The following is a 26,266-nucleotide window of genomic DNA, read 5'->3' on the forward strand; positions in this document are numbered from 1 at the left end:
CCACTTTGCCCTTGAAAGCCCCCTCAAATCCCTTCTTTTCTCCATATCCTTAAAACACTTAAATACAGCAGAGCTCAGACTTTTTGGTCTCAGGCCTCCTTTACATTCTTAAAAATTATTGAAACCCTCAAAGAGCTTTTGTTTATATCTATATCTGTTGATGTCTAATTAGAAATTAGAACTAAGAAATTTTTTAAATTTTTATTCTTTCAAAATAACAATAAGAAACCCGTGAATGTTAACGTAACTAGCATTTTTGTGCAAAAGAACTATATTGTCCAAATTTTTAAAAAAATAATGGAAAAAAGTAATATTGTTCCATATTTTTGCAAATCCCTTTATTATTTGGCTAATATGTGGACATCTGGGTCCTCATCCCCACTTTTGCATTCAGTCCGTCACAGTAATACACGTCATGTCCTTTCTGGAACATTCCACCGTACTCTTGTGGCAGGATGAGCATGAAAAGGCAAATAATGTCTTAGTATTATAATAAATCTATTACCCACTTTGCAGCCCCATTGGAAGAGAGCTTTGAGGACTGATCCTTGAATATGACTCTCTTCATTTCATACCTGATTCAAGTCCCATCTCTATAAATATTTGCTCAGTGAGTAAATAAACCTCTCCAACAGATACTGAACATATCTACCGTAGAAGCAAGGCTGTGTGTTTGCAAGAGTTCTCTGTGATCACATACTGCAGAGGCTGCTGGGTTATCGCGGTATCAGTCTCCATGCCTTTGCCTGATTTCGGAGGCTTCCTTTCATCTCTGCCCAACGTCTTTAATTTGATTATATCTCTGCCCAGATCCATTGTGACCCTCCTTCTGCAAGGTTCCCTTCCCATCCCTCATCTCATAGGTGCACCCGTTTGTTATCCATTCCCGAGGCCCAGTGTAGGGACCATTTGTCACAGTCGTTCCTCCGTGAATGCTTCCCTGCCTCACTGACCATCTCTGACACTTTTTATGACATTCTATACTATGATTTACTAGTGGATCTCTACAAGTCTTAGTTCAAAATGGATCCAGGAGGTGAGGAAAAAGGTCTCACCTCTTTTGTTGCTCACAGTCCCAAATATATTTGACTTTTAAGCAAAATGAGCCAAAGAGCAAACTCACCTAAGAGAGTTGGTTAAGTGTCTGACTCTTCATTTCAGCTCAGGTCATGATCTCACGGTTCGTGTGATGGAGCCCCATGTCATCAGGCTCTGCACTAACAGCATGGAGCCTGCTTGGGATTCTCTCTCTCTCTCCCTCTCTCTCTGTCTGCCTCTCCCCTGTTCATGTGCGGGTATGTGTGTGCATGCGCTCTCTCTCAAAATACATAAACTTAAAAAAAAGAGTTTTAAGACACTTAGACATACAGACAAAAGCACCAAAAATTCAGATAAAAAGTGAACTGTCTTCATAATTAAATGCTTCTACTCTTTTTTAATTTAAAAAACTTTATAATGGAAATTCTCGAACATATACAAAGAGAGAAGAGAGGAATGAAGCTGGTATACCTATCGCCCAATTTTAACAACTTTAAATAGATATGTAAGCAGTTTTATCTTACTCATATTCCCCACTTGATACAGATTCTTCTGAAGCAAATTCTAGACAGCATATCATTTCACCTGTAACTGTTTCACTATGTACCCATAATATAATTATAGACAAAAGCCAACAATAATTTCTTATTATCAATATATCGAATTAGTGTTCACATTTCTCCAATTTTCTTATAATACTTTTAGAATCTTTTTGCTTAAATTGATATCTTCATAAGGTCTATATGTTGTGAGATGCCTTTATGTTTCTTAAGTCTTTTTTATTCTACAAGTTTCCCCTTGATCTCATTTTTTTTCCTTTCCTTGAAATTGTTACTTTATTTTATTTGAACAAATAGTTTTCCTTAGTCTAGATTTTGCTGACTTCATCGCTGTGGTGCCATTTAATGTGCTCCTTTCCTCCTATAGTTCATGGAAATTGGTCAGGCTTTAGATCCCAGAAGGTTTTCTCAGATGTTGATTTGTTGTAAAAATTAACTCTTGTGGCGCCTGGGTGGCTCAGTCGGTTAAGCGTCCGATTTTGGCTCAGGTCATGATCTTGTTGTTCGTGAGTTGGAGCCCCGCGTCAGGCTCTGTGCTGACAGCTCGGAGCCTGGAGCCTGCTTCCGATTCTGTGTCTCCTTCTCTCTCTCTGCCTGTCTCCCACTCATGATCTGTCTCACTCTGTCTCAAAAATAAACACTAAAAAACAAAAAATTTAAAAATTAAAGAAAATTAACTCTTAAGTGGTATATACTTCCATCAGGAGGCACATAATGTTTTATCGACTCTCTTAAGATATCAATAAGGAAGACCATAGCCTAGATCCTTCAATTCAGTTTATTTATTTAGGTTGCAAAATGGCAACATCCTAACTCTATCATTCTATCTTCATTTTTCATAGCTTGAAAACACCTAGAAGGAGCAACTTTCACTCATCAACTATTTGATTCACTGCGATGTAGATTTTACCAGAAAACCAGGATAAATCCTGGCTTCCTTACCTATTTCCCAATTTTAAAAAGAATAAAGTGGATATTTAGCATCCCACAAAGGTAATCAGTGAGGATCCCCGTGCCCAGCATCACTAAAACTTCTGGCTTGAAGCACATTATTAATCTTTATTGGGATGATTAATGCATTTTAAATCTTTATTGAGTCTCAAATTGTGGCAACTTTGGCTAGTGGTAACTTTTTGAGGCTAGTTCCTGAGTACTTATGACATGATCCAGTAGTCTCTCATGACTACCCCGCGTGTGCTTTGTGTTTCCTGACCAGACCTGGAATCAGCCGCCTCTCTAAGAATCCTTAGTTCTTTGTAGTGGAAAACGGTATTTAGGTGACACTATCTAGTGGGGTGGTTATTAAAACTTGCATCGATCATTTTCTCTAGGTTTTTTTAGTAGTCAAAACTAGGAAATAAGATTTTTTTATTTTTTTAATGTTTATTTATTTTGAGAGAGAGACCGAGCACGAGCAGGGGAGGGGCAGAAAGACAGGGAGACACAGAATCTGAAACAGGTTCCAGGCTCTGAGCTGTCAGCACAGAGCCCGACACGAGGCTCGAACTCACGGAGTGTGAGATCATGACCTGAGCTGAAGTCGGACGCTCAACCGACTGAGCCACCCAGGCGCTCCTCTCTCCTATTATTTATAGCTCCTGTTTCTTTTCTTTCAAGGCATTGATGTAATCTTCTAGAGCATCACTCATTAATTATAATTTTAGACATCTTTGTCTTGTTCATAATAAACATTTTTAATAATCAAGGGACAGAAAGAAATCCTTCTTCTGCTTTCACACAAATTCCCCTTAAAGTGAGAGATAATTTTTGCTTTAGTTGTTAGCAAACTATTGCTCCCACGGGCCAAATCCAACCTGCCTCTTTTTTCCATAAGCTTGTGAACTAAGAATGATTTTTGTACATTTGTAAACGTTTGAAAAAAATCAAAAGAAGAGTGTATTTTGTGACACATGAAAAGTACATGAAATTCACCTTTTAAAAGTATTTTCTCGGTTGCCTGTCATTGTAGTTTTGATTTCTACTCAAAAATTACCAGTAGGTACTTTGCTGTGTCTATATTTTAGTCATTCTACTCTGAGTATAGTTTTATTAGTTTTGTCTAAGAGCTTTTTTAGAGAGGGAGAGAGGAAGAGAGAGCATGCACATGTATGAGCTGGGGAGGGGCAGAGGGAGAGAGAAAATCTTAAGCAGCCTCCATAGCCAGTCCAGAGCCCCATGTGGGGCTCGATCTCATGACCCTGGGATCATGACCTGAGCCGAAATCAAGAGTCAGATGCTAAGCCAACTGAGCCACCCAGGCACCCCTAAGAGCTTTTTAAATCTATATACATATCCAATGATACATATTCAATGTATTCAATGTATTCAATACATATTCAATGATATGTATCCAGTATCATTTCATACATAAAAGCTAACAAATACAGCTTTATTGGGAAGTATTCCTTTTATCAACATAAAAGAAACCTACTTATCCCATGAAATTCCTTATGGCTTGAATTCATTGTTTGATATGAATATTGCTGCCCCAGGTTACTTTGCCTTGGCTTAGTATATAGTTCCAAAGCATATCGTTCTTTTAACCACACAATGGTATTTTGTTTTTGATTTCATTTGTATTTGGGTTCTTTCATGAACCATATATATTTCTATTTTTAACTCTGAGAGTCTTTGCTTTCTTTAATAAAAAGGTTATTTTTTTAAGTAATTTCTGGTTCACAGCAAAATTGAAAAGAAACTACAGAGATTTCCCCTATACACCCTCCCTTCACACATGCATAGCCCTCCGCCATTAACAACCCCACCCGTGGTACATCTGTTGTGATTAATAAATGTACATTGACCCATCATAATCACCCAAAGTCCATAGTCAACATCAGGGTTCACTCTTGGTATTTACATTCTATAGGATTTGGACAAATTTGTAATGACACGTATCCACCATGACAATGTCATACAGAATAGTTTCACTGCCCTCAAATCCTCTGTGTTCCACCTATTTATCCTACCCTTGCCTCTAGCTCATGGCGACCACTGATCTTTTTACTGTCTCCATAGTTTTGCCTTTCCCAGAATATCATGTATTTGGAATCATACAGCATGCAACCTTTTCAGATTGGCTTCTTTCACTTAGCCATATGCATTTAAGATTCCTCCATGATTTATCATGGCTTGATCGCTCATTTCTTTTTGGCATTGAATACTGTTCTGTGCAGGATGCACAATCTATCCATTTACCTACTGAAGGACATCTTAGTTGTGTCCGTATTTGGACAATTACGAATAAATCTTCTGTAAACATTCATGTGCATGTGTTTGTGTGGACATAAGTTTTAAGTTTCTTCAGGTAAATATCAAGGAGCACAGGGCACCTGGGTGGCTCAGTCAGTTAAGTGTCCAGCTTCAACTCAGGTCATGATCTCCCAGTTGACAAGTTCGAGCCCCGTGTCAGGCTCTGTGCTGACAGCTCAGAGCCTGGAACCTGCTTCAGATTCTGTGTCTCCCTCTCTCTCTGCCTCTCCCCCACTCACGTTCTGTCTCTCTCTGTCTCAACAATAAACATTAAGGGGCGCCTGGGTGGCGCAGTCGGTTGAGCGGCCGACTTCAGCCAGGTCACGATCTCACGGTCCGTGAGTTCGAGCCCCGTGTCGGGCTCTGGGCTGATGGCTCAGAGCCTGGAGCCTGTTTCCGATTCTGTGTCTCCCTCTTTCTCTGTCCCTCCCCCGTTCATGCTCTGTCTCTCTCTGTCCCAAAAATAAATAAAAAAATTTATAAAAAAAAAAAAAAATTAAAAAAAAAAAAAATAAATAAACATTAAAAATTTTTTTTTAAATATCAAAGAGCAGAGTTACTGGATCGTATAGTAAGAGTGTGGTTAGTTCTGTAAGACACAGCCAAACCGTCTTTCAAAGGGCTGTATCATTTTGCATTCCCACCAGCAATGAATGAGAATTCCTGTGGCTCCACATCCTTGCCAGCATTTGGCATTACGATGTTTCAGATTTTGGCCAGTCTAGTACGTCTGTAGGGGTATCGCTGTTGTTTTAATTTGGATTTTTTTTAATGACATATGGTGCAGAGCATCTTTTCATATGCCTGTTGGCCATCTGTGTATCTTCCCTGGTGAGATGTATGTTAAGGTCGTTAGCCCATTTTTTTTTTTTTTTACTTAGATTGTTTTTCTTCTTGCTGAGTTTTAAGAGTTCTTTGTATATTTTGGATAACATTTTTTTATCAGGTGTGTCTTTTGCAAATATTTCTCCAGTCTGTTTTCTTGTCACCACATTGTCTTGTCATCGACTTTTGCAGGGCAGACATTTCTAATTTTAATGGAACCCAGCTTGACAATCATTACTTTCATGGATTGTGCCTTTGGTGTCATAACGAAGAAGGCATCACATACCCAGTCATCTAGATTTTCTCCTATGTGGTTTTCTAGGACTTTTATAGTTTTGTGCTTTACATTGAAGCCTGTGATGGATTTTGAACTAAACTTTGTAAAGAGTGTAAGGTCTATGTCTTGATTCACCTTTTGTGTGTAGGTGTTCAATTTTTCCGGCACCGTAGGCTGAAAAGATGATGAGATTTTGTCTTTTTCTGCAGTACTTTATGTCATTTGTGTCTGTCTTTTCAATTGATATATTTGAGCATCTTTGTAATAATTCATTTTACTCCTCAAAGGGTGAGCATGGGTATACTAAAAATACAAACTTTAGTTAACAAATAGTTATAAATTTATTATTTTATTTTTGTATGTTTCATAGGATTAAGTAATAGTAAATCAATGTGTCTGAACTTTCTATGTGCCAGGCACTAATCCAATATTAGCTCATTTGATTATCACAACATGAGGTAAGCATTAATATAAAAGGAAGCTGAGGCAAAGAGAGTTACTGAGAAAGCAGTGACTTTAGTATATCTCACATTTAACTATTATCATAGAACTTGATATGTTTTTGTGCTGCTCGGAGGTCATCCTTCCAGTGATGGAGCATTAAGAGAATTTTATCAGGGATTGGTGATAAATTTCATTAAATGACTTTTATCCCTGTCGCGCTCATTGTATGTTCTTTTCTGAACTATTATTCTTACCTCCCAAAGAAATATTTAACATTCCATCTTACAAATGATGAGAAAAGATGACCACCCAATGGGGAAATGGGCAGAACTAATTAACAGGCAATTTGCAAAGTACAAGAAATACAAGTGACTAATAAAATGTAAAAAGATCATATTTTACCTGTCATATTGGCCAAGAGAAAATGAGTACTTCCTGCTGCTGAGGGGGGTGGGGTAGGCATTCTCTGTGTGCTGCAGTGCTAAAAGCAAGCATTTTTGAAGCAGATCTGGGTTCCAATATTGATGGCTCTTTCTAGCTGTTCTTTCACACAGACATTTATTTATTCGTACAGCCAGCAAGCATGTATTGAGTTCTTTTTGTTTACCAGGACTTTTTCTTGTGCTCCTTGCATTTAAGGTGATTACGTTTCATTGGTGGAACAGACAATTTAAAAATATTTCATGATATTGGGGCGTCTGGCTGGCTCAGTCAGTTAAGCGTCCAACTCTTGATGTTGGCCCAGGTCATGATCTCACAGTTCATGAGTTTGAGCCCCGAGTCAGGCTCTGCTGTCACCACAGAGTCTGCTTGGGTTTCTTTCTCTCTCCCTCTATCTCTGCCCCTTCCCACTCGCTCGCTTTTTCTCTCTCAAAATGAATAGATAAACTTAAAAAAATAAAATATTTCATAACATGACACTGTATGTTAACTAATTGGAATTTAAATAAAAAGTTGGAGAAAAGGGGAAAAAAAGAAAAATGTTTCAGAAAGTGACAAGAGTTGATAGGGAATAAAAAGGAATAACATGAGCTCATGTGACAGGGATGCTGACGTGGGGGGTAGGGGGGAGTCAGTGAAAGAGGTATTCCTTAGATAATATGCTCAGGTAAAGCATCTCAGAGGAGGGATATAAAAGAGAAAGATCTAGACAGGCAATCTCAAGGGAAGAGCATCCCCAGAAGGGAAAATCAAGCATCGAGACTTTGAGTTTGGGAAATCTTGGCAGTTTGAGAAATAACAAAGAGGTTCAGCATGGCTATGAGATACTTTATTGCCAAACGGCAGAGGCCAGCTCCTTGTAGTCCTTGGCGGGGATTTAATTCTTTACTCCGATGAGGAAAAGTGATATTTTCTGTGAAATGGGCTTCTTGGCACCCAATCTCATGGAGCACCTGTACATGAAAAACTAGCACAATGTTTTAGCACATAGTAGACACTCGTTATAGTTCATTGTCATTGTCATCACCATATTGCCATTATTTAAAAAAAATTTTTTTAATATTTTTTATTTATTCTTGAGAGAGACAGAGCATGAGTGAGGGAGGGGCAGAGTGAGAGAGGGACACAGAATCCGAAGCAGGCTCCAGGCTCTGAGCTGTCAGCACAGAGCCTGACACGGGGTTCGAACTCAGAAGCTGCAAGATCATGACCTGAGCCAAAGTCGGATTCTCAACCGACTGAACCACCCAGGCGCCCCGCCATTATTTTTTTTATTAGGGGCACAAGAGCAAAAAGACATCTCTTCCCCAGAGAGAACTAAGTCTGTATGTATCAAAAAAACATACAAAAATTTCTTATCATATGACCCAGATTTCTTTTTCTAGAAATTTGTCTTGAGAAAATCCTCCGTAATGTGCCTTCCAAACCTACCCACGCATGTGTTTTATAGTTATTTATATAGAGAAAACTTGGAAAGACCAAAACTTCAAATTAGGAAGAGTAGACAAATAAGTTTTATGATATTTACATGATGAAATACTTTACGATGCCGTGAAAAATAGCGTTCTGGGGTAAAAATAAAGTAGAAAAATGTTCATGATATAGTAAGTGGAAAAAGTATGGTCACAAAAGCGTGTGCTATAAATACAGTCCCAGTTGTTTAAAGTGTGTTCTTATTTCTAGATCATAGCATAACAGTTTGACTTTTGTTTCACGTGTGTGCACGTTCACACGCGTGTACGTGGGCACCGTGATTAGGAATGGTACAGACCGTGCACACTGAGCGTGTGTTAGTTGTAGCATTGTTGAAATTTTTTTTAAGTTTATTTATTTATTTTGAGGAAGAGCCAGCATGAGGGGGTGAGGGGCAGCAGGAGACGGAGAGAGAATCCCGAGCAGGCTCTGCATTGCTGGCACAGAGCCTGATGCAGGACCGAACACACGAAGCTGTGAGATCACGACCTGAGCCAAAACCAAGAGTCGGACGCTTACCCGACTGAGCCACCCAGGCACCCCAGTTTTACAATTTTTTTTACACAATATTTTTTTAACATACTTGCTATGATGTTTCTTTTTTTTTCTTTTTTATTATTAAAAAAATACTTTTAATGTTTATTTTGAGAGAGAGAGAGAGAGAAAAAAAAGCATGAGCGGGGGAGGGGCAGAGAGCGAGGGAGACACAGAATCCGAAGCAGGCTCCAGGCTCTGAGCTGTCCGCAGAGTCCGACGTGGGGCTCGAACTCATGAACTGTGAGGACATGACCTGAGCTGATGTCGGACGTTCAACTGACTGAGCCACCCCGGTGCCCCGCTATGATCTTTCTCAAACTATTTTAGTGTCTAAACACAGATAAACTAATTCGAAAAAGAAAGTGAATATAAATGTTTATGTTAAGAAGTTTCTAGAAATTTCTTAATAATGGATTCAATACTGCTTCATTTTTGGTGTCTACACCAGGATCTCATTTTGCCTGTGGGAATTCAGTGGTAAACACTGAGTACTGCTTAGCCGCAGAGAAGCCAGACAGCGGGCAGTGCAGATTTACAGCAAATTCGGTATTCGGGGGTGCCGTGCAGGATCCGGAGCCCCGCAGAGTTGGGTTAGAACTCAGCTTCACTGGCTGATGGTTCTTTGGCAACTCATTAAACTCCCTAAGTTCCAGTTTCCTCGTCTGTACACTGGGGAGAAACAGTATACACCTTACAGGGTGTGATAAGGCAAAGCACGAGGTCATGCACTTAATATGAAGCCAGAAACTCGAACATGCTCAGTAAATTTCATCTGCTATTCTAGTCATTACTCTTAAAATCACCACCATCCCCTTCATGGTGTTCTGAAGAACTCTGGTAGGTATTATGAGCTCGGGAAACTTTAAAAGCCTTAAAACCTTAAAAACAAAATCAAACCATATCTAACTCCTAGGAGCCTTTTCATCTACAACAGACAAAAGCAGGAAACAGAAAGGCCTGGTGTGGTAGAAAGGCCAGATGTCCCTTCACGGGGGAAGAGTGCCAAAGAGAAATGCGGTAATTAATACGTGGCCCTAGCTCCGGTCTGGACACAGCACACCTTGGACAGGCACCTATCGTTTACCTAATAGGACTCAAGCTGGTCCAAGAAAACCTTTGAGTGAACAAAATTACCTTTCTTTTTTGTAACCAAAATTATTATTGGACAACAGGCTATCCAAGAAATGTGAACCTATGTCAATAGGAATGTACCTTTTCCCCAGTACACTGAGTAAGGTACTCGAAGTACTTGGGGATCTCAGAGCAGCCTGGCTGGTCATGGTTTAAGAAGATAATGGAGTCCACAGGCTATCAAGGAGGGCTCACAGGTGGCCCGAGCCTTAGAGCCAGAACAGGAAGTCCAGGCACATCTCACTATGAAGATAGACCCATCACAGATACTCAGAACAGCTGGTTTCTGACCTTGAGAAGTCTCGCTGCAGGTTAAAAATAGACCAGGTGGAGACACAGTGAATAACCAGGATACTCTGAAAGATGCAGAGCTGGTACAATGGAAGAAGATAGAGCTCAGATGCAATGAATGCTTACAACCCAACACCATGCCCACAAGTATGTGGGAACCGAGGCACAGGCAAGGGAAGAAACTTGCTCTCAGCAGTGGACTTGTAAGTGAACTGCCAGGATTTCTTTCCCAGGGAACACAGAGTGGCAAAAGCCTGTGGCAGGAATCAGTAATTTTATGCAGCAAGATAGATGGCGACTATTTCCATCTCCTGTCCTTCACTTTCCCTTTACGCTCCGTGTTGAAGGATTGCGGATCTCAGTTCTCCTTGTAGGCTGGACTTTGTCTTGTGTTTCTTTACAAGTGGTCAGGCCCACCTTCTGACCTAATCTTACCTGATTGTTTTTAAGCAAACTTTATTAATAGAGTTTTATCAAAAGGTTCTGACAGAATATAGTGTTCGTGGTTTTTCACATGGCCAACCATGTCTATCCTGAACAAACAAAATTATTAACACTCAAGAATGGATTTCTATTTTAATCACTTGAGTTCTACATGTCTCTGCTTTCTGAAAAATAGTACATGAAATGTGTGATTAATTTTCTTTGCCACTCAGATGATTGTTTTTGTACTGAACTTTGAGTACTGTAACACTGTGCACTAATTTCACTATAAAGCCAGTAAAACACAGACTGACTCTTAAGGCAGCATAATCTGAGGGTTAAAAGCATGAGCTTTGGCATCAGACAAGCCTGGATTTGAATCTGAGCCCAGACATTTCCTTTAGTTGTCAGTTAAACTCCTTGAGCCTCAGTTTCTTCATCTGTAAAATGAGGTTGATAATGTATTCACATAGGGCTGTACAGGGGAATTAAATGGGATAATGTTTGGGAAATAACTTGCATGATGTCTGGCATATAATAAGTGTTCGATGAATGTCAATTTTATTCATGAACAGATATTTACTAAGCACCTACAATGCACCAAGTACAATTCCTATCTTGATGAAAGTTATATGTATAGGGAAAGACATTAAGCAAATCAATACACATGTAATCTTACAAAAATAAGTGTGACAGGTACAATGAATGAAAAACGTAGGATGCTTTGGTAGCATTTAACAAGAGAACTTCTCTTAGCCTGTAATCTGGGGTATGCGAATGTACAGAAGGAGATCACAGATAGTTTTCCTGAAGAACTGGGATTTAGGCAAAGACCTAAAGGATGAAGAGGAATTAGCACTGCAAAGGGGATAGAAATGGAGATAATATTCCATGCAAACAGAACAGGAAGTGCAAAGGTCCCGGGGCAGAGAAGCATTCCATGAATCCAGAGAAGATCAGAGTGATCAGAGGAAGAGTCAAGGAAGGTATGCAAGACAGGACAGAAGAGGGAAGGAAGACCAGAACATTTGACTTGATGAATCATGTTAGTGCTTTTGGATTTTATCTAAGAGCACTGGGAAGTATTTGAGACATATAAGCAGAGATGTCACCGAATTGGAGTTGCGTTTCATAAAGATCATCCTAAAGAAAAGAGAGGATTATGCATGCGTGCAGGAGACCAATGACAGGGATCCTACAGGTGACAGATTAGGCCATGACAGTGGATATAGAGAGATGTGGAAAGGCTTGGATGACATTAGGTGGTATAATCTACTGGAGATATCAAGAACAAGGTACTGGGACCAAGTTTTTGTCACAAACAAGTGAGTGAATGTTAATAATCATTTTTAGAGATAGGGAATGCTAGAAGACAAGCAGATTAGAGAGTGTCATTGTACATACATTAATATCAAAGCTCCTGTAGATATCTAAGTAGAAATGCATATGTGGGTCATGAGCTCAAAAAGTGAACAAGGACCTCAAAGTATACACTTGATATCCAAATGCTAGCTACCGAGATATTAATTTTGAAAGTGTCCATATTTTTGGAGGGCCTGGGTGGCTCAGTTGGTTAAGCATCCAGCTTGGACTCAGGTCATGATCTCACGGTTCATGGGTTCGAACCCCGTGTTGGGCTCTGTGCTGACAGCTCAGAGCCTGGAGCCTGCTTCGGATTCTGTGTCTGCCTCTCTCTCTGCCCCTCCCCTGCTCATACTCTGTCTCTCTCTGTCTCAAAAGTAAATAAAACATTTTAAAAATTAAAAAAAAAAAGAAAGGGTCCATATTTTTTGGAGGCAGTTCTCGGAGTGCTCCCAAGTAATTGGACATATGTCTACTCTTGCAATGAAAAATTTTAATGGATTAATAATGGAAAGATTCTGAAGTGAAGACCAGAGTTATTAGTCTAGTCCTCCCACTCACCAGTTCTGCAACCCTGAGCAAGTGTCTTACCCTTTCTGCATCCTTATCCATTTGTAGCCCAGATGTCAGGTTGGCTTTTGGGGCCTCGAGAGTTTACAGGAGGTGGCTACAAATGACTTCAACAACAATTTAGATCAAAATGTGTATATTGGATCCCAAGTAGCTAGTGAATAAAATTTAGGAATTCTTGAAACGTAGGTAGATTAGTCCTACCCACAGAAAAATGTAAGTCATGCTAAGCAAATCATTTGTCAGATCCAGTGACGTGTCCATAACCTTATATGTGTGTACCTCTTAAAATGCTTCTGGTGCACAATGTCTTTACTGCCACATTGGAAAGGAAGCAAGACGTTCAGAACAACCAACTTTCCTTCCCCAGTGGTGTTGGCTTTCTTCGGAAGTTTTAAAACTTCAGGGTTAGAATGTACCTTAAGGAATATCTTCAGAGGATGTTTTATGATGCTTGAATCCCCAGTATGACACCTCAGGGATGGGTATTCCAGAATGCTTCCATTGATGGGAAGAACAACTTCCAGGAAAGCCCGAATCTGCCTTCCTCCAGCTTCTAGCCATTGGTCAGAAGTCGAAGCCAGACCAATGTCCTGGTCTCCTAGTTGGCCTCCCTGCCCCTAGCGGCCTCCCTCTTTAGAAATTCCTAGATAAATGTGAGTCTTATGGGAAAAAAAAAAAAAAAAACTAGGAAAATGGAAGCCTGCCGGAGCCTCCAGGTTCAAACACGTTTCTGTGCCATCCACTCGCTAACACTGATACCTCTCTTGAGGCACAACGTGGAGCTAACCTCTGCCTCACCAGAATCAAATTGGAATATGCAAAAACAGTGAGGGTCATTATTTTCTCTTTTTTACAGTTTATTTATTTATTTTTTTGAGAGAGAGTGACAGCGCGTGCAGGGGAGGGGCAGAGAGAGGAGGAGAGAGAGTCCCAAGCTGGCTTCGCGCTGTCAGCGCAGAGCCCAACACGGGGCTCGAACTCACGAACGGTGAGATCACGACCGGAGCCGGAACCAAGAGTCAGATGCTTCACCCACTTAGCCACCCAGGTGCCCCCCCCCAAGTATCTATCATTAGTTTCATTTTGACAAACTACGGGAGCTTTCTTCTCTTCCCGTGAAAATTTGTCTATGGATGAAAGACAAATTGACAACCACAGCCAGGTGAAAGTCCTGTGGCTCTAACGCTTGCCCAGGGAATGAGCCCGGCTGTGCTGGAGGTGCTCAGGAAGGGTCTGGGTCCAAGCAGCACGTCCAGAAATTATTCTTTGTACTTATCAGATGTGTTCTGAATTAATCACCTAATCTGAGCAAATACAGCGTGGGCATTTCAGAGGGGAATCACGACAGCTGGGAGCAGCCTTTCCCTAGAAATGGCACTGTTTTGGGTAACGGAACATCACAACACACAGCAAGGATTGGTTCTTTTCGGGATGCCCCAAATACACTTGCCCCTGTCTTTGGCTCTTCTTCACCATTTTCCTTGTTTATTTTTCAAGCATCTTTATTCCTGACTCTGGAATTTTGCAGAACTTTCCGAACCACCGTCATCACGACCACTGGGACAGTTAGAAATTCATGAGTGGTTTCTCTTCTCTGGCCTTAGGAAGACTTTTTAGTGGACATGGTTTCTTCTGGTTGCCACATATTTATTTCTTAGGATTAAACTATGATACGTCAACCACTGTGACCCCAAACCACATCCTAATGAACTAAAGATACCGTATCAGTCGGTTAACAGTTATGCAGACGTTCAACTCCTGTTGGTTATAATTTTCTACTTCTCTGTAATACTAACTAGAGTCTTTGGGCACTTGGATCACCATCTCTACTAACTAGTTATCTAGCAAAGTCTCCCAAACCTGTGGACTTCATAAGTTCTAGTACAGAATTTGAACTTGATCTTGAATTCAGTGGAGAGTCATTGAAATGATTTGATCAAGGAAGAGATGATCAAGTTTGCTTTCCTAGAATCTCTCCGGCTACAGTGTAGACAGTAGGTTGGAAGGAGGTAAGGCTGGAAATTAGTGAGCCGAACAGATGGTCCTAGCTGGAGATGATGGTGGCCTGGACTAGGATGGATGGCGACAAGGAGAAAGAAGTTTCAGCAGTCTGGACTGGGAGATTGAGGGATGTCACAGAGGAGTGGGAGACTGAAAGGTTGAGGGTGATAGTGGGTTTCCAGCTGGGACAGCTTAGGGGAAAGGGTGCCATCTACTGAGGATGGATGGAGGAGAGAAGGAACAGCAGGTTTTGTGAGAGACAGTGAGTTCCGTTTGGTTATGTTAAGGATGAAATTGTTTGGAAACATCAGGAAAGATGTCCAGTAATAGTTGTATATGCAGAACTGGAGGTCAGGAGCCAGATATGCCCTAGGATAGAGGTTTGACAGTCGTCTAGGCAAAGAAGGAAATCGAAACCATGGAAATGGACGAGCTTCCCCGATGGCTTCCTCCCCTGTTTGAATATGAGACGGTTCTCAGTTGCGACTACAGAAGGTTTGCCTAAGTTTGAAAAGAGTGAGGTTGTCCACTGCCAGCAAAACTGAGATTTCTCAATATTGCATCTATTATGAAAGACAGAAGCATGGTCAGTTCTTTGTTTCAAAGATGTCTGTAATTAAAACAGTGCCATACTCTATTGCCTTTTTATTTTTTATTTTTTTAAGCTTATTTATTTATTTTGAGAGATAGCAGGCAGGGAAGGTTCTCTGAGGTTCCTCAAACAGGTTCTCTCTCTGAGGTTCCTCAAACAGAGGAGATGTAAGGGGCAGAGAGACGGTGGGGACAGAGAATCGCAAGCAGGCCCCGTGCTGTCAGCACGGAGCCCCTTGCGGGGCTCAAACTCATGACCCAAGATCATGACCTGAGCCAAAACCGAGAGTCAGACACTTAACCGACTGGGCCACCCAGGCGCCCCCTATTGCCTTTTCAAATTAAAGAGAAAAAGTTCCCAATCCCTTTTGCATTTTAAAATTGGTTTGCCCAGCTGTATTTAGAAGCCATATTATAGCTTCCCAAAAGACCCTGTGTATTTTGAAAACAAGCTATTAAAATGCCTATGCATGTATGTTATGTCAGTTCGAATACCCCCTGTTTTTGGTGGAAGTGAGGCACTCAGCTGGTCTGGTCCAGCTTGAGCCTAGGACTGGGGAGAGGTGGCAGGGGTCCACAGCCCCCCCCCCCCACAACCCTGATCCCTGGCTTACCTTGGGCAGGGGCGGAGGGGATGCCAGAGCTGGGAATAGAGATCAAAGTATTCTTCAGATTCTGCCTTAGACAGAGCTAGATGATATTCCTGGAGGATGGCCATAGTATCAGGGCACATCCCTCTGGGTGACCCGGTGAGAGGACCTGGTGTGTCATTTCCAAGTAGGGAATTATCCGGAGAACTCGGATTTGGCCTCTTTACAGGCAGTCCAGAACCCAAAGTCCATCTGCCTGCTCGCCTGTTTACCTCTTACTACAAAAGCACCAGCCAACTCACCCGTGTCCTTTCTGGCAAGACTCCGGATGAAACCTGCCTGAGCCTTTAAGCTGAATGTGAAGGGACATCGTGCTGAGAAACTCCCGTGCTTCCTCCCTGGGTGACCGATTTGGGTCGTTCATGTCACCGCGTCGGATTTGTGGTGTTTGGCCTTGGATTTGCATCCTACGAATATGAGAGGCTGCTGTCGTAATTAGAGGCTTCGACGTTGCCTACAAGACCCCATAAAATATCTTTATAAGTACTGGAAGTAATAATTTCATGAAGTGCCTGGGACTTAGCTGTACAAAATTATTTGTAGAATGGTTTTGTTTTTATGTCAATATGAGCGCCTCACAGATGGGGAAGATAAAGTGTTGGAATGCGAGTTAAGACGCCCGCTTTCTCCACATAAGCATATGTTTCCAGCTGTGAGCAATTGAAGCCGGAGTTTGATTCAAAATGCCATTTTCTCCCATCAACAAGTGTCAGCCCCTAATGCAGCAAACATTTACTGAGAACTGTGTTCATCACTGAGGGAGATGTAAGGGACAAGAAGCCGTGTGTGTCTTTAGAGAGACTAGAACCGTAAGGATTGAACATGTCACTCATTCACTGGTGTTTATCATGGCTTACCATATGCCATAAACTGTCAGAGGTGTTGAGGAAACAGCAGCGAAATGGAAAGACAGGAACTTCTGCCCCTCAGGGAGTTTGTATTCAAGAAAAGCTGGGAGGAAAGAAATAAGTATAGAAATGAGTCAGCGGTCAAAGTGGCTAAAATGAACAAATCAGGAGACTATAGAGGCTGGCGAGGATGTGGAGAACCGGGAACCCTCTCGCACGGTTGGTGGGAATGCACACTGGTGCAGCCGCTCTGGAAAACAGTGTGGAGGTTCCTCAAAAAACTAAAAATAGATCTACCCTATGACCCAGCAAAGCACTGCTAGGAATTTACCCCAGGGATCCAGGAGTGCTGATGCACAGGGGGACATGCACCCCAATGTTTATAGCAGCACTCTCGACAATAGCCAAATTATGGAAAGAGCCTAAATGTCTGTCAACTGATGAATGGATAAAGATGTGGTTTACATATACAATGGAATACTACTTGGCAATGAGAAAGAATGAAATCTGGCCATTTGCAGCAACATGGATGGAACTGGAGGGTATTATGCTAAATGAAATAAGTTAGGCAGAGAAAGAGATACCATATGTTTTCATTCACATGTGGATCTTGAGAAACTTAACAGAAGACCAGGGGAGAGGGGAAGGGGAGAAAAAAGTCACAGAGAGGGAGGGAGGCAAACCATAAGAGGCTCTTAAGGACTGAGAACAAACTGAGGGTTGATGGGGGTGGGGGAGAGGGGAAAGTGGGTGATGGGCACAGAGGAGGGCACCTGTTGGGATGAGACCTGGGTGTTGTATGGAAATCAATTTGACAATAAATTTTATTTTAAAAAAGAAGGTGGTGATGAGTGCTATAGAGAAAAGCACTGAGGTCCAAGGATTAGGGGGAATGGGGGAAAAGACAAGATAGACTGCCATGCGGAAGGGTTCATGAATGAGCTGGAGTTTGAACACAGCTTTGAAGTTAGACCATCTGAATGGATTCCAGATGGATGGAGGTAGGGGAGAGGGACAGTCCTGAGAGAGAAGCAGGAGAATGAAGGGGAGAGCCATCATCACATGGATAGATTAACCAAATTACGGTGAACAGCCTGCCATGGCCAATAGAAAGCCTTGGTGTTGGAAATTCACAATTCAATTTCACGAGCATTTATTGGAAGTACTCACAGGATGTAACCTCCAAGAACAGGAACCTTATGCATTTTCCTGACCATTCTAGCTCCAATGTCTACAAAAGGCTGTCTGACTGAGGGTGCTAAGTGCATCATTTGTTACATGAATGAATAATGGGTAAGGAGGTTGTGCAAGGCTGGTGAAAACCAAATGATGAAGGGCCTTGAGTGACAGGTGATGAGCTTGTATTTGATCTTGTGATCAGCCCAAAGATAATTCACAACACGCATCCTGACAGATCTCACCATTATGAGGTTCCCTTAACTGTATTACTGAGCCTTTTGGAACTCCTCCCTTCCTTTTTGTTATTTGTGAAAATTTTTCCTCGTGGCTTCCAGCCGTTGCTTCTCTTTCTGTCCCATCCCCTTGGAGACGACCAGGTGACCAGCATCATAGCCACTCAGCAGCCCCCATATTACTGAGGGGCATGGGGGCCCTGGAGCTGCCAGCAGGCTGACCATGCTGTGCTCCATGCCAAAGAGCAAATGCCATACTTGCTCCGTGTGACTGTCAGTGGGCCTCTGTGTTGCATGTGTCCCTCATGCAACAGGTGTATCTCGTGACCACAGCCCTTGGATGTCTCCTCTCAGCCCTTCTTCTCCTCCAGCTGAGACACAAATCTCCAGGAAGGACATTAGGATGTCCTCCGCAAAACCTAGCCCCAAACCTTGGGTTCCCTCCCTTCCAGTCTGCCGTCTTCCCTTCCAGCGATCCCTCACGGGGTTCCTTAATCATCTCGCTTGACCAACTGACTGGCCATTTGCAGCAACATGGATGGAACTGGAGGGTATTATGCTAAATGAAATAAGTCAGCCAGAGAAAGACAGATAGCATCTCACTTTTGACCACTTCAGTTTTCCTCGACGTTGAATGCTTTTATAGGGGGCCAGGGGTGGCAACGATGGCCTGGTGCAAACCTTTCATTTTACAGACGTGGAAACTGAGACTCGGGAAGGGAGAGTGACTCACCCAGCTTTAAACAACGATCCGCGCCTTCTTGGTCCCTGGTCCCGACGAGGCTGCAGGGTGATGACCGGGCACTGTTGGCTTAACAGTGGTCAAGGCTGGAAGTGAAGAGACACTCCATGCTCTGCCTCCATAATGCAGGGGTGCTGGGATGGGTGTGGAGGGAAAAGGCAAGTCTTAAAGGTGTTTCAAAGGCAAACGTCAGTGAGGCTTGGGGACCGGTTGCAATGTAAGAGGCAGAGAGGAGGAGGAGGAAGAGTCAAGTACGCAACCTCCTTTCGGACACCGAGCCAGACCCTGGAGTGGCACTACAGTAAGCACAACAGCCTGGGCCTCTAGCACGCTCCGGAGGGTAAGACGATCAAAGAAAACTTAACGTGGGACGGGGTCAAAACGTCCACGCTTCCAGTTGTAACACAAGTAAGTCAGAGGCTGTGATGTACGGCATGTGACCACAGTTCATAACACTGTATTGCAGACTTGAAAGGTGCTAAGAGTAAATCTGAAGAGTCCTCATCACGAGGAAAAAAAAAAATGTTTGAGAACGTACAAACCACGACACGCGCCATGGAAGAAAGCAACCACGCCAGGCTGAGGACTACTCTTCTTCAGACCGGGTGGTTGGAGGAAGCTTGTGTGGAGAGATGACGTTTCAGACAAGAGACCCGAAACAAGGGTGACCCTAACGAACGTGGTAACGTTTGGGAAATAAACTGGTTCGTGAAAGGAGAGCACTTCTAAGGAAACCACCGGTAAAAGAACAAGACGACGTAATTGCTAGCATTTTCCCAAGTCAAGCTGTGCTTTGTGAAGTAAAGGAGGAAAAAATCTTGCTGGCTTTTGGAAGCGTTTGAATTATGGATTCATTTCAAAAGGAAACACACCGCACGAGGTACTCTTTAGGGTCTGACACAGCTGGACACGAGTTCTTCTCCCCCGAGTTATTGCGGGGGTTGGGGCCAAACACGGGTGATCTGGAAGACCCAGTCCCCTTTTCTGAAAGGAGAAATGCTGGTTGGGGCTTTGACAACTGGTGACAGAAGCCTTTTGTAGAGCTTTGATTTGAGCAGCCTGGACTCCTCCAGAGTAAAATCCCTAATTCTGCAGAGCCACACTTGGCCAGCCAGAAGGGTCTCATAAAGAGTGTCTCCCGATTGGGATGCCTGGGTGGCTCAGTTGGTTAAGCGTCCAACTCTCATTTTTGGCTCAGGTCATGATCTCGCAGTTCATGGAATCGAGCCCCGCATCAGTCTCTGTGCTGACCTTGTGGAGCCTGTTTGGGATTCCCTCTCCTTGGGATTCACTGACTTTCTCCCCATGCTTGGAACATGCGGGGTGCTTTTCTGCCGCAGGGCCTTTGCATCAACTCTTCCCTCTGCCTAGAACACTCAGCTGTTTCTCATCCTTTAGAACAAAAGTTAAATTTCACCTCCATCAGGCCTGCCCTGAGCATCAGATCTAAAGAATCCCTCTCTCTCTGCCCCTCCCCCCTCACGCTTTCTCTCTCAAAATAAATAAATTAACTTTTTAAAAAACGTGTCTCCCACTTGCAGAACTGTGAGGTATGAGAGAATGCCTCCCCAGGTGACCTCTTTTCTCGCCTGGGCTGGAAGAAACAGTGGTTCTTGACAACAGAAACCGGAGACTAACGTACCCCAGTCCCTGGGGAAAGGGAAAAGGGCCAGCACTGCCCTCCGCACTGGGCAGTCCCCGTAGCGCCCCAGGTTTCTTCTGTTCCGTGCCGTTTGCATCTTTCCCCTACTCACTGCACCCTGCCACACTTCCAGCCTTCCTCTGCTTGACTGCTACCCCAGCTTCCTGCCAGAAAGTTCAGAAAAGACTCAGCATACTAACTCTCTGAGAGGAGCAACCATATCATTTCCCTAACACGCGCAAGCCGAGAGCTCAGTTAAATAGAAAAGAGCAGGTCCTTCTAAAGAGGTGTTGAACTAACATCGTCTTGCCCCATTTGTAAGCTTAATGCTGTCATCAGGATGAACGGGCTTAGTGAGGTACTCCGGCCAGCGGTACGGCTGGTTCTCAGTAGCTGGGAGCCAGGCTTAGCCAACTTTTGTGTCCCCGAGACCACAATGAGAAGCCAATGGAAGCTGAATCCTCTTTTCTCAGGAAAATGAGTCTCCGTACATACACAGACTTGTATTTCACTTCATGGGAGGCCTATCCATGAATCTTAAGTTGAGAGCCTGGGGTTCCAGCTCATGGTTCATGGCCAGCATTGTTAGATATTCTGACCATCATTCTAGGTGGATAACCTAAAGACGCCTGTCTGGCTGAGGACTGCTCAAAGGTGGTCCCTGGATGAACCTCAGGAGGGCTCAGGCATGTCACTGTGACAGCCAAGCTGGGAGCCCAACCCAGAGACATCTGGTAGATTCTGGGATGATAAGAAACTTGGGCCTGTGCTTACCCTCTGATTCCTATAGCTTTTCGCTGGGATTTTGTTCAATGGGGCAGAGTTTGCTTCTTGGTTAGAAGATGCCAACCGACCTGGCCTGAATGTTGCTTGGACCGGGACTTCCTGGTCTGGGGAGCTGGCCGCCTCTTTGTAGGACAGCTCGGATCTCTCCTCTGTTCATTGGATGCATACCAGTCACATTAGGCTGGTACCACACTCACAGAGAGACCACTGGTTGGACGGGGAGAAACAATGAGGGTCATTTTCTCCAATGGTCACATAACATTAGCTGCTTCTTTTGGAGTCCACAGTTTTTTTAATTGGAGTCATCTAAACCCCAAGTTTCAGAATGTGATACCCTGCAGATGGGCTGTTCCAAGATCATCGCCCACTGTGCTTTTTTCCAGTGTCTGAACAGTACTTTACGGGTTTTTAAATGCTGTCATTATTGATGGTGCTTCTCTCCTCCCCTTTGCGTCTCATTATCTCTGAAAGACCTGTCGTCATCCTATGACAACAGCTGGACCTAATTGCCGTTAACACGTCCGTGCCATGGTGGGGTTGCTAAATGGCACACAACACCAGGAGCAGAAATGGGTGAAACAGAGCAGAGTCTGGGTCTGGGCCTGGCGGGACCACAAATGAGCCAGGTGATTTTGTGGGAACCATTCCTCTCCTCGGCCTTACCGTCTTCATCTGTTAAGGAAGGAAGGCAGTGGTGGCTAGGCTCTACGTTTCTGCCAGTCTCCGCATTCTGGCATTCCGTGACTCCAGCTAATTAGGGCTTATCATAACCCAGAGTTTCTCAAAGTGGTCATTAAGGTAAATGTCAAGTTTTCAGGTGGGTGAAATGAAGCATGGAAGCTGGGAGGTAAGAACTGAGAAGACTGACTCATAGCTTTCTGCTTCCATTACCAAGTCACCCTGATTCTGAGAGAGTTGAACTGCAGAGGAAGCTTCTAATTACCAATGCTGGGTTGGAATTTGAGAACACCATTTGTATCCTCACCGCCTTTTAGAGTGAGCTGCGCTGGCAGAAAACTCATTAAGGAGACCAACACTGGCAGAAAAGTTGGTTTTCTCTTGCGTTGGGGGCATTGAGAGAAAACACCTAAAATGTGAGTAGAAGTGGCCAAGACTTAATGTCCATGGCTCCCAGTGTCCCCTATCATAAGCCTACAGATGAAGCCTGGATCAGAAATGAAAGGTGACGTGTTCCCAATGGAGAGGACACTGAGTGACGAGTCATAAATGGTGTCATTTGAATTCATCAGCTTCAATTTCCCCTTGAAATCCAGAGGCCTTGACAGTGGAGGTGAGGATTCTGAACATTCACTTCAAGGGTGCAGATGTTAATGGTGCTTGGGGATGAACTCATCTGATCAAGTTTCAGTTGACCAAGATGTTCGGAGCATCCCCAAAAGAAGAGTCAGAAATTCTGTAGCAGGACCAAATGGTGGAAGGGAACTCAGTGGAATGGGGAAAGAGTCCCTAGGGACTCGAGGCTTTTCCAAAGCTCGAGACTTTACCCAGGCGGGTGCACAAGCAAGGGATGGCCTGACCTGAAGGGGGAGGGGTTCAGAGAAGTAAGCTGGGAGCAGTTTGCTCCCTTCGAAGCAGAGTCTGGACAGGGAGTGCTGAGGAACACAAGAAACCAATGGAGACAAGAGACATAGAAGCCCCTATGCTCACGTGGGTAACTCAAAACTCTGGCTCTTCCTAGGAAGCCCGATGAGAAAAACTACAGTGTTAGACACCAGATGATGCAGCAAGGAGAAAACGATAGTGAAACCCTATTACAGAGAAAACCAGAGGGTTGAACAGAAGCTGGGCAGAAAAAGGGGAAGAAAAAAAGAGCAGCAGAAGAAGGAAAGCACCAGCAAGAAGAGAAATACAGGGCTACAGCTGTCAGGCAGAGAAGAAAGCCAGGCCACATCCAGGAAGCAGAATCATGGAGAGGACAGGGGTCGGCCATTCAATCAGTAGTAACTGGGAGGAGGCCTTCGAGATGCAAGCACCATGCTGGGTTCTAGAGCTCCCCGAGCAAACAACCCTGATGCAACACAGGTTCAGATGGGGCTTATGGTCTAGTCAGAAGTACCCAGGTCAGAGGCACCCAGATCAGAGATGTTGGTCCCCCAACCGGTGGGTTCGACCCTGGTGCCCCACGCCATGGTGGGTGGAAACAGGGAGTAGCACGATCCAGGAGCCTTCCCATCCTAAAAAGCATCGTCATCATCAAGAAGAAAGGGATCTGAGAAGAAATGGAAGCTGGGGATAGAAATAGTGGGGATTGCCAAGAAGACAGTGCCTGAGTGGGAAGGTTTGTACAGAGAAGGATGGCTGGATGAAGGGACCCCACAGGGCAGCAGCAACTGTTTTCCAAGCCAGATCCCAGCACAATCTGCCCTTCTTAGGGGAGGAAAAATGAACGGCAAAAAGAGATTGAAGGATGTGAATAAGGAGGGAAACACCCCATGCTGGCTTTTCTCACCTTTTTGGAAAGTTCCCGAAGGAAGTGCAGTTGTGAGTACCTCTCCTAATTTCTGCCAGCAGCTGCTGAAAGAGAATCACCCCCAAGGGAGGATGAACATCGCCAGCAGAAGTGGATCCCACGACCTGCTCCTGTGGGATTGTCAGATTGGGAATGGGCAGATAGGCTAGGTTTAGATACATCCAGGTGCTGTCACACACTTAATGGAATAAATTAAAAGGGGTCATTTATGGAAAGGCCTCTTGTCCAGAAAAATCTCCCAATCAGTCTGAAAAGCCAACGTCTCGAGACTTACTTAAATTACCCAAGACAATATGTCCAGAACATTAAAGCTGGAGACCATCTGACATTCCAATCTTGGTGTAAATGCATTTTAACCACCTCCCTGCCTCACCCTATACCCTAGCTGCAGGGGGGAGATGGTGTTTTGAGCACATAAAAGGGCAGACCATTATTTACCTCTTAAATTGTGGACATAGCAAGAAGGCCAGTATAGACAAAGCCCAAGCGCTCAGCTCTGGGTCCGCCAGGCCTGGAGTTCAAGGAGGTTCAAGGGACGGAAGAGATTTATTGAGATTTATGAATGCAAAACTGAGCTCTGTGAGCATAGTGACCTCAAAAGGATTGTGGGAGATTCCAGGGTTCCCAAATCCCTTTATTAGCATTCACATTCACAATTCATATATTTTTTTTCTTTGCTATTGACATTTTTCAAATAAGAGAAATACACTCCCCTGCCTACCTGATTTACAGAATGGTGAGATCCCCAGACAAGGTGTGCCCTGTTCGTACATCCTCATTAAGCCCAGGCCAAGACATGTCTTTGTGAAGAGTGTTCACTTAATCATGTCACTGGCACTGTTAGAAAGAAATAGTGGACAATGTATAGGCATCATAATGTTAAGATGATTTTTTTTTTTCTAGAACTGACTGTATTCACACAAAACCACCAGTCATGTTGGCAATGGCCACTTTCTCCACCCCTCAAATGAAGCTTGAAAACACATCTCTCCAATTTCGCTTCCCCCAACTTCACTCCCCATACACCATCTTCTTTCCCAAGAGACGTGTTATTCCAGTATATTTTGAGATCCCATAAGGGAACATAGGTCCTAAAGTTTCAGAGGTAATAAATGCTCCCATAACCACCATCCCATTTTGTCTTCTTCGGTTCTGCAATATTTAAGTTCACTTTTTGCTTGTAGTTGTGAGATCCACTGCTAAATTTCAAGACAATGTTTGCCAGAGTGGATTTTCGGTGCACCCAGTAGTCTGTCATGACTCTGATGGGTCTGTCAAGCAGAGAGAAAAAGAGAGACAGGAAATCAAGATCTTAGGCTGAAGCAAAAGAAAAAAAAGGTTGTGCAGAGAATAAAGAACACCGTGAGTCCTTTACCCATCCCTACGTTAGTGATTATCCATGAAGCTTGCGACAACCTCTTCGATCATTATTTTTTAAATTTGAAAATTGACAAATTAAACAAGATAACCCCTAAGACTGTTCATGCATTAAGTCTCCATGGCTTTGTCACTGTGCTACCAAGAGCTACGTGACCATTACTGTATAAGATGTAAAGAGGTCTGCAACTTGGTTCCTCCCGTGTAAATTAATGGATAAGTCTTGAACAGGTAAAGAGGATGGGAAGGAGCATTTGAGACATCGGGTCCCAACTTAAGAGGACAAAAAATGGGCAACAGTTGCAGGAAAGCAGTGCATGCGGTTAGAGTAAATATATTAATGGCAGAAAGCTAGCTTACATGGAGTACTTTGGAAGACCCTGAAGGTCAAGTGACTGACAAGCATTTGGCAGCCATTACAGCATGTCGAGCAGGGAGGCCTCAAAAGGCAGCATCAAAAATAATCGGCATAATTTCAGCGTGGTAGAAAACCACTGGCCAAAAGTTGGCATAGCCAGTATTTTGTGCATGCTGGATTCTCATTAAAACATACAACTCCCAGGGCGCCTGGGTGGCTCAGTCGGTTGAGCGTCCGACTTCAGCTAAGGTCACGATCTCATGGTCGGTGAGTTCGAGCCCTGAGTCGGGCTCTGGGCTGATGGCTTGGAGCCTGGAGCCTGCTTCCGATTCTGTGTCTCCCTCTCTCTCTGCCCCTCCCCCGTTCATGCTCTGTCTCTCTCTGTCTCAAAAATAAATAAACTTAAAAAAAAAAACAAAACATACAACTCCCCTGCTCAGGAGAGAAGAGATTCACAATTATTTAGGCTGTGTCTATATAACACCCCATCGAGGAACAAAGGGCATATTTAGGTATCCCCGTTTCGATATGGATTATTTTAATGGATTCCAACTTGTTTTTAAATTCAGTCAAAACAACTTGCATGTGCCGACTCAGCCTAAATTTCATCGTCTTATTATTTAAAGTTGCGTCGCCCCATCACGTGATGTTTCATCATCGAGAACTGGTGCATCCCCACCCGATGGGTCGGCTCCCTTAATACGTATTGCACATGTGAACCAGGTGAGAAGGGTCTCCGAG

At 43.5% G+C, this 26,266-nt stretch overlaps 1 protein-coding gene across 7 annotated transcripts in view; it reads left to right on the plus strand.

The window, feature by feature from the left end:
• ADRA1A (adrenoceptor alpha 1A) overlaps positions 1-26,266 on the plus strand; it is a 132,713-nt gene that overhangs the window by 76,740 nt on the left and 29,707 nt on the right. The window lies entirely within an intron of this gene.

This window comes from Panthera leo, chromosome B1, assembly GCF_018350215.1.
Source record: "Panthera leo isolate Ple1 chromosome B1, P.leo_Ple1_pat1.1, whole genome shotgun sequence".
NCBI lineage: Eukaryota > Metazoa > Chordata > Mammalia > Carnivora > Felidae > Panthera > Panthera leo.